Genomic DNA, 7,686 nt, shown 5'->3' on the forward strand with positions numbered 1-7,686 from the left:
AAGCACAGTGCTTTCTAGATAAACCAGGACAGAACCTCTACTCACCTGCTTGATGCTAAGAAGAAGAAAGTTGATTAAAATGTTATCATAGAATCATAGAGCACATTCGGTTGGAAAGGAACCAACTGCGATATATACCAGTGATGCACAGTACAATTGCTCACCACCCGCTGATAACGATCCTGGAGGAGCGAAAAGAAACCCCAAAACCAAAATCGCAATCCCAGAAAAGCGAGCCCAAGCAATTCCCAAGAGAATCCTCCCCCCACTACAAGCACAGTGTCCTTGTAGTTATCGACCTTGTTCTCATAACAATCTTCACTGAAACCAAAACACAGTGCTTTCTAACTGCTAAGAAGAAAATTAACCCTATCCTAGCAAAACCAGGACAGGTCGTCACTGCATTCAAAACCACAGAAGCACCTGAGAACAGATACATAGGAATTAGGTCTTCTTCACCAAAAAATGTGGTAGGATCAGTAGTCCAGGTGAGGTGCTTCTACACCAAAGCACAGAACACAGGCAACAAACAGGAGGAGTTGGAAGCCGTTGTGCAGCTGGAAAACTATGACACAGTTGCCCTCATGGTAATGTGGTGTGATAGTTTCACTGGGCCAGTGCTCTGCTATCCAGCTCCAGCAGCAACTGATAACATCAGTACTGTTATCAATGATGTTCTCATAACAAGTCTGACCTGAAACCAAAACACGGCTCTTCTAACTACTGAGAAGAAAATTAACTCTATCCCAGCAAAACCAGGACAGGTGGTGGGATGACTCACACAACAAAAGTGATGCTTATTAACTCTTCAGGAGTTAACTGCCCTCTCTGCTCCCACTGGCAGATCTTCACCGCCCTCAGTCTCTTCCGCAGTGGAGTTCTCTGCAGCACGCTGGAAGGTGCGTTGAGTGTCCATGGCATGACTCCCTGTGGGAAGCTGCAGCTGAGTAGCGCTGCAGACAGCAGGAGCCAGCCCTAGAGCAGAGGAGGGGAGGAGGTAGCCGTCACCAACTGCCTCTCCCATGCCAGCATTGCCCTGCTGGGAGCTCCTCCACTCCTGGGGTGACCCTGTGGAGGTCCAGGGGGAGCCCAGGATCACATACTCTTCTGCCCTGGTCTCTAGAAGAGCTTTCCTGCTGGCACACCCTGGCCCTGGAGTCAGCCCCTGCATCCCTGGCCCTGGGCCCATCTCTCCCTGTGGAGATGCCATGCTGGAGCCTGCCCTGGTGGGAGTTTCCCAGGTGATGGAGGCTGGTTTTGCAGTGCCCATGGTTGTCACCTATCACCTGGGAATGCTGCTCTCCCATGGTCTTTCCACAACTCTGCTCTGTCCAGCGTTGGTCAGCAGTGCAGAGTGTTGGGATCTCACTGTCACATCTCTTGGGGAGATCTCTGGGAGCTGCAGGAGCACGCACAGTGACAATCCTGCATTGCTCCAGGAACAGACCCAGCCTGCAGGGCCAGACTGTTCAGGCCCCAAAATGCCATGAAACGGGCTCTGTTTACTCTGGTGTGCTGCCCTCTCACACACACCCGGGGCCTGTGGTGCATCTCCCCAAGGAGGAGGAGGAGGCAAACCTCTGCTGGGTGCAAGAGTGAGGAAGAGCTATCTGTTACACCTGCAGGAGGGCAGAGCTGGTGGGGATTTGGCATGGGGCAGACACTGGGCTCTTCTCCTCACTCCCTACTTGGGGTGGCTTGAGTCCACAGGTCAGTGTCAATACTGCCCATAGGTGTTCACTGTCCTGTGTTCAGAAAATACCCCCACCTCCACTCTCCTTCTTCACTGCTTCACTTTTATCCATTATTTCTCTGAATCTGGGCCCACCATTCCTGGAGACTGGACATCTTGCAGACCACTTTCAAGCCATGTCTTGCACCTCATTTTGGTTTTGGAGATTTTTGCCAGGGAAGCAGCAGAGGCACCATCTCCTGGCCCTCCCTACATGTGCATGGCTTTGGAAAGGCCTGTGCTTCCCTATTCCTACTGGCATGGGCTGGATGGAGACATCAAACACCAGAGGTGGGTGCTAGCCGTACCAGTCCCACCTCTGCAGGGCTGTGCCTGACTTCAGTGGCTCCGGGTTCCCTGAGCTGAGGCTCTGTTCAAGCAGTGGTGATGGTGGAGGGAAAAGGATGTAGAGACAGGGTCAGAGTAAGAAATGTCATTGCACCAGCTGGGAGTCCCACAGGTCTGTCCAGGCTTGTTCAGCTCAGACACCCCTACCCACTGGCACAGCCACGTGCTTCCCATGTTGTATGGGATCTCCACCTGGAGACAGGATAATCTCACCCTCTGACCCCTGGAAAGGCACCAGAACAGTGTTGTCTTGGTCCGAAAGGTCACCTAGTCCCTGGGCTGGGCCAGCACCCTCACACCACACCTCTCAGTGCAGCCAGAAAGGATTCCTAGTGTGCTGCTGATGTCTGTCCCCTCCCTGAGATCAGGCACTCTGCTGCCAAGCATTGTCCTTGGGTAGTTGGTGGGGGGGGTCTGTGGTGCAGAGCAGTGACCTGAGCTCAGGTCCAACACAGCTGCCTACCTCTATTCTGGGAGGGGGCTCAAAGGAGGCACAGCCCTCCTACCCCACACCCAGACCCTGGGTGGGCAGGGCAGGGAAGGGCAGACCCACAGTGACTGGAGAGGACCAGTGCTCCAGCTCCAGCCTGTACCCACCTGAGGCTGGTGACACAGGAGCAAAAAAAAAACAACCCTTGGAGATGCTGTGTATTGAACCCAGGACCTCTCACATGTGAAGCAGCTGCTCTGCTACTGAGCTACATCCCCTTGACACCTGTGAGCAGGAAAGACACTCTCCTCCCATGACATGTCTCTGACAAGCACAGCCCTGTTGTCACCTGGGTGCCCAGGGACCCTCTGCAGAAAACAGCACTTGAATCCTCCTGAGATGGGGGAAAGACTTGGCACTTAGGGACATGGTTTGGTGGTGGAGTTGGCAGTGTTGGGTTGATGGTTGGACTCCATCATCTTAAAGGTCTTTTCCAACCACAATGTTTCTATGATTGTATGATTCTAAGTCTGGACAGCCTCTTCACTGGGGTCTGATCCTGGCACAGGACTGTACTGCAGAGCGCTACCCCGTCAATGTCTCTGCAAGGGCAGACCACAGTCACTGTGAACTTCTGGAGTGGTTGAGTGGAGTTAAGATGATGCACTGCTCATCCATTCTGCTTTGCGCACGTGGTCCCAAAACCCATCCTCAGCAATGACTCTTGTTCTTGCTCAAGAATAACCTAGAAGGACTCCTTTGGAGCAGTGATAGTCCCACAGGTATTGTCCCTGTGGCCAAGCATTGTCAAGCTGGTGCTCAAAGCTGGCGAGACAGTAACCTTGCCTGGACAGTCTCTTCCTCTCCCCCTCTTCTCACTTGCACTCAATCACAACAAAATACAAACTTCTCTGCAGGAGCATCCCTGGGGAAATGTCTGAGGCAGCAGATCTGCAGGCGGCCAGGACTTGCACGTTGCTGTGGGACAGTATGAGCCCGGTATGTGCTATTCCTTGGCCTGACCGGTTGACTGGGAAGAAGCAGAGACTGGAGACAGAGAGGGCTGTCCTGGGTTGCAGTTGTCACTGTGTTCCCAGTGGGTGAGCAGCATTCTGTAGCAGCAAGATATTGCAAGGGGGATCCCAGCAGCTTGTTGGAGCTCATGACCAGGTCTTTCTTCCTCTGGGCAGGGACTGATGGCTGTGAGGGGCTGCAGCTGAGCTGGACAGTGCAGTCTGGTGGGTAAGCAGGTTTGGGTAAGGAAACTGGGGGCAGTTGAGACACTTGTGCTGTGGGCCCTGTGTCTGGTACTGAGGGAATGGAGAACACAGAAGTGTATGGGATGCCAGGACCTGTGGAGGAAGGTAAATCTGGAGAGTAAAAATGATGATGAGTGGTTGAACGGGGACTGTTCTGAAGACACAGTGACAGTTGGTGACTTTCCATGCCAGACCGCAGGCATTGCTGGTATTTCTGTCCTGACTTGTGCCCTTGCAGCAGGGAGGAACTAATGCAGAGGGATGATCATGTGGAGACCACCCCAGAGGAGCACTGAATGGAGTCCTGCCCCGGGAGAGGCTTTTGTTGTTGGAGGAAGGCTCCTTCTGAGCTGCACATCTGCAGCTACAGAGCAGGGACAGTGCTCTGGCAAGAGGTGAAGGAGCAAGCAGGACTGGCACAGGCCGGAAGAAGGCAGACAGGCTCTGCAAAGATCTAAAGGAGAAAATCATTGCTGAAGCCTGGGGTTGAACCAGGGACATTTAGATCTTCAGTCTAATGCTCTCCCAGCTGAGCTACTTCAGCCCTGCCACAGCAGTCCCTGTCCCTGTGTCACCTGTGCCAGGCCATGGGCTGAGACACACAAGGAGTGCTCCTCAGTGACGTTCCCAGGGAAAAGCTGTGCCCAGCCACAGGCAGAGGTGACCTGGCCCCTCCCTGCCTCCAAGGCCGGGTGGGCTCCGGGTTTGGGTGGATGCCATCTTACACTGGGTGTGCCAAGATGTCTGTGGGCCTCGTAGAAACAGGACAGTGGCGAATGTAAGTGGGCACACCAGGCATGTGCAACTGCAAAGGCTGAGGGTGGAAGAAGCATTGGACTGGTCAAAGACCTTATCTCCTTCCCCATGGAGGGCCTCCTCCCATGCCTTTTCCTTAGCTTAACTGCACTCCTTCATTCCCACCTCCTCTCCCATCTCCCTCCTGAGCAGTGCAGGGGATGGGGAATGGAGGTTGTGGTCAGTACATAACAGTTCTTCACTGCTTCTCCTTCCTTCTAACACTCTTCCCTTGGGGTCTCCTACGGGCTACAGTCCTTTGAGATAAACCTGCTCCAGCATGGGCTGTCCTCAAGCCACCATTCAGGAAATAACCAACATCTCCAGTGTTGGGTCATCCACAGGCTGCAGGGATTACCTTCTCCACTGTGGTATTCTCCATGGACTGCAAGGGAATCTCTGCTCTGGCACCTGGAGCATCTTCTCTCCCCCGTTCTTCACCAATCTTGGTGTTAGCAGGGATGTTTCTCACACTTATTTTCCCTCACTCCCTCTCTAGCAGCCATGCCTTTCTTAAATATGCTTTCACAGAGGCTCCACCAGCTTCATTGATGGGCTCAGTTCTGGACAGCGGTGGGTCCATTTTGGAGCCGACTGGGACCAGCTCTGTCTGGCATGGGGGCAGCCCCTGGTGTCTGCTCACAGAGACCACCTCTGCAGCCCCCCTGCTACCAAAACTAGGATATGGTGCTGGGTTTGTGTGGCAAGGTTTTGGTAGCAGAGGGAGCAGAGTGGTGGCTTCTTGATGAGAAGCTGCCAGAAGCTTCCCCCATGTCCAACTCAGCCAATGCCACCCAGCTCCAAGTTGGAGTCACCACTGGCCATGGCTGAACAAATAAGCGGCAGTGGGAGTGCCTCTGTGATAACATATTTAAGAAGAAAAAAAGAAACCAACCCAAACCTGTGCACTTTACAGCCAGAGAGAGGAATGAGAACATGTGAGTGAAGCAACTCTGGGACTGCTGATAAATGATGGAGAGTGACTTGCTGAGCACTTGCTCCAGTGTAGGATAGGAGGTACCACCTCTCGCTGCCCTTGGGTGCATCCTATCCAGCCCCATAGACTTGTGTGTGTCTAAGTGGTGTAGCAGGTCGCTAACCATTTCACCTTGGATTATGAGGGGTTCATTCTGCTCCCCGTCCCTGTTTCCAGCTAAGGGGGTTGGATACCCTGGGAACAATTGGTCTTATTATTATTAAAGACTGAGGCAAAGAAGGAATTAAACACCTCAGCCTTTTCCTCATAATTTGTTACTATGTTTTCCTTCTTTTTTTTGATGAAGTATTTATAGAAACATTTTTTATTGTCTATCACAGCAGTATCCAGATTGTGTTCTAGTTGGGCTTTGGCCCTTCTGATTTTCTCCTGCATAACCTCATAACATCCTTGTTGTCCCCCTGAGTTGCCTGCCCCTTCTTCCAGAGGTCATAAACTCTTTTTTTTTTTTTCCTGGTTCCAGACAAAGCTCTCTGTTCAGCAAGGCTGGTCTTCTTCCTCCATGTCGGCTTGTCTTTTGGCTCATGGGGATGGCCTGCTCCTGCACCGTGAAGATTTCCTTCTTGAGGAATGTCCAGTCTTCCTGGTCTCCTTTGCTCTTCAGCATTGCCTCCCAAGGAACTCTGTCAACCAGGCCCATAAACAGGCCAAAGTCTGCCCTCTGGAAGTCCAAGAGAACAGTTCTCCTGACCCCCCTCCTTATTCTCTGAGAATCCAAAACTCTATCATTTCATAATCACTATGCCCAAGATGGCCTCCAACCATCACATCTACAAGTCCTTCTCTGTTTGCAAATAACAAGTCCAGTGAGTGCCTTCACTTGCTGCCTCGTTCACCAACGGTGTAATGAAGTTATCTCAATGAACCTCCTAGACTGTTTCCTCTCCAATGCACTGTATTTCCAGCAGATAGAATCATTAAGTTTGGAAAAGACCTCTAAGATCACCAGGTCTAAGATATCTGGCAAGTTAAAGCCCCCCATGAGAACAAGGGCTTTGATCATAAGACTTTGCCCAGCAGAATACTTTGTCTGCCTCTTCATTCTGGTACGGTGGTCTATAAGAGACTACCACTGTTATATCTGCCTTGCTGGCCTTTCCCCTGATTCTTACTCATAAACATTCGACCTTTTCATCACTATCATCAAACTCTAGACAGCCAAAACGCTCCCTAACAGGCAGGGCTACCCCACCTCCTCTCCTTCCTTGCCTGTAGACCCTTCTCCCTGCTTGTCTCCTGCACAAGATGTTTCTCTGCCCACGGGCACTGGGGCAGGTGAAGGCCCCAGCTGAGGGACAGGAACCCTGGCTCAGCTCCCAGCAGTGCCTACTTTAAGGGAAGGACTCCAAAATACCCTCTGCCATGAAAATGTGCTCCCATGAGCATCCTCCTAGGCAGGCCCTTCTCCAGGCCAAGGGATGGATGACAGCATTGGGCTGTATCTCCTGGGGATCCTTTCTGCCGCCCCTCTGGACTCTCCCTTGTGTGATTCCCACCATGCTGAGGGAAAGGTCCCCCCAGGCCCCTGCTGCCTGCACACCGGTGCTGTCCCGACACAAACCCACTCTGACACTCAGGTGAGGCAGCAGGAGAGCAGGGGTGGGGGCTGGACCACAGGAGGAGGTGGGATCCTGGGGCTGCTGTGGGGGCTTACATCCCCTGCCCAGGAAGGAGACAGCTCTGGGGCTGTGACAGGAGCGCTGGGGTCTGCAAGGGCCCGAGGCAGAAGGAACAGTCCATGGAACCTGGGGTCTTATAGAGCCATTGAAAGGACAAACCTAGTCCCATGTGCCCCAGCAAGTGGCTCTGCACCCTCTGCCAGGGCACTGGGGAGCAGATCTGCCTCCTAACCACTGTGGGAGGTGATCCACGGGCTGTGATACCCCTTGGGCACCATCGCCACCTTAGGACTCACTTCTGTGGGCCCAGGGCTCACCCCAAACAGCAGCCTCATGGCCTCTGTGCCATGGGACCAGCATGGTCCAGGTAGGGCCAGGGGAAAGAGCAACTGGGGAATGTTGGGGTGAAGAGATGGGTGCTCCCACTGGGGTGCATTCTGGGACCTTGTAGAGAGAGACATTTTTGCTGGAAACTGTGGCTGGCAGGAAGGAAATGTCTCTGTCAG

At 52.9% G+C, this 7,686-nt stretch overlaps 1 non-coding gene across 1 annotated transcript; it reads right to left on the reverse strand.

Annotated features, from left to right (window-relative positions):
* Window positions 1–4,240: 4,240 nt before the first annotated feature.
* TRNAF-GAA (transfer RNA phenylalanine (anticodon GAA)) lies at window positions 4,241–4,313 on the reverse strand. The gene has a single exon. It is a non-coding gene; the product is annotated as a tRNA-Phe (tRNA).
* Between the last annotated feature and the right edge of the window lie 3,373 nt (window positions 4,314–7,686).

The sequence above is a fragment of the Antrostomus carolinensis genome, unplaced genomic scaffold (genome assembly GCF_000700745.2).
Source record: "Antrostomus carolinensis isolate BGI_N321 unplaced genomic scaffold, ASM70074v2 scaffold6831, whole genome shotgun sequence".
NCBI classification, from domain to species: Eukaryota; Metazoa; Chordata; class Aves; order Caprimulgiformes; family Caprimulgidae; genus Antrostomus; species Antrostomus carolinensis.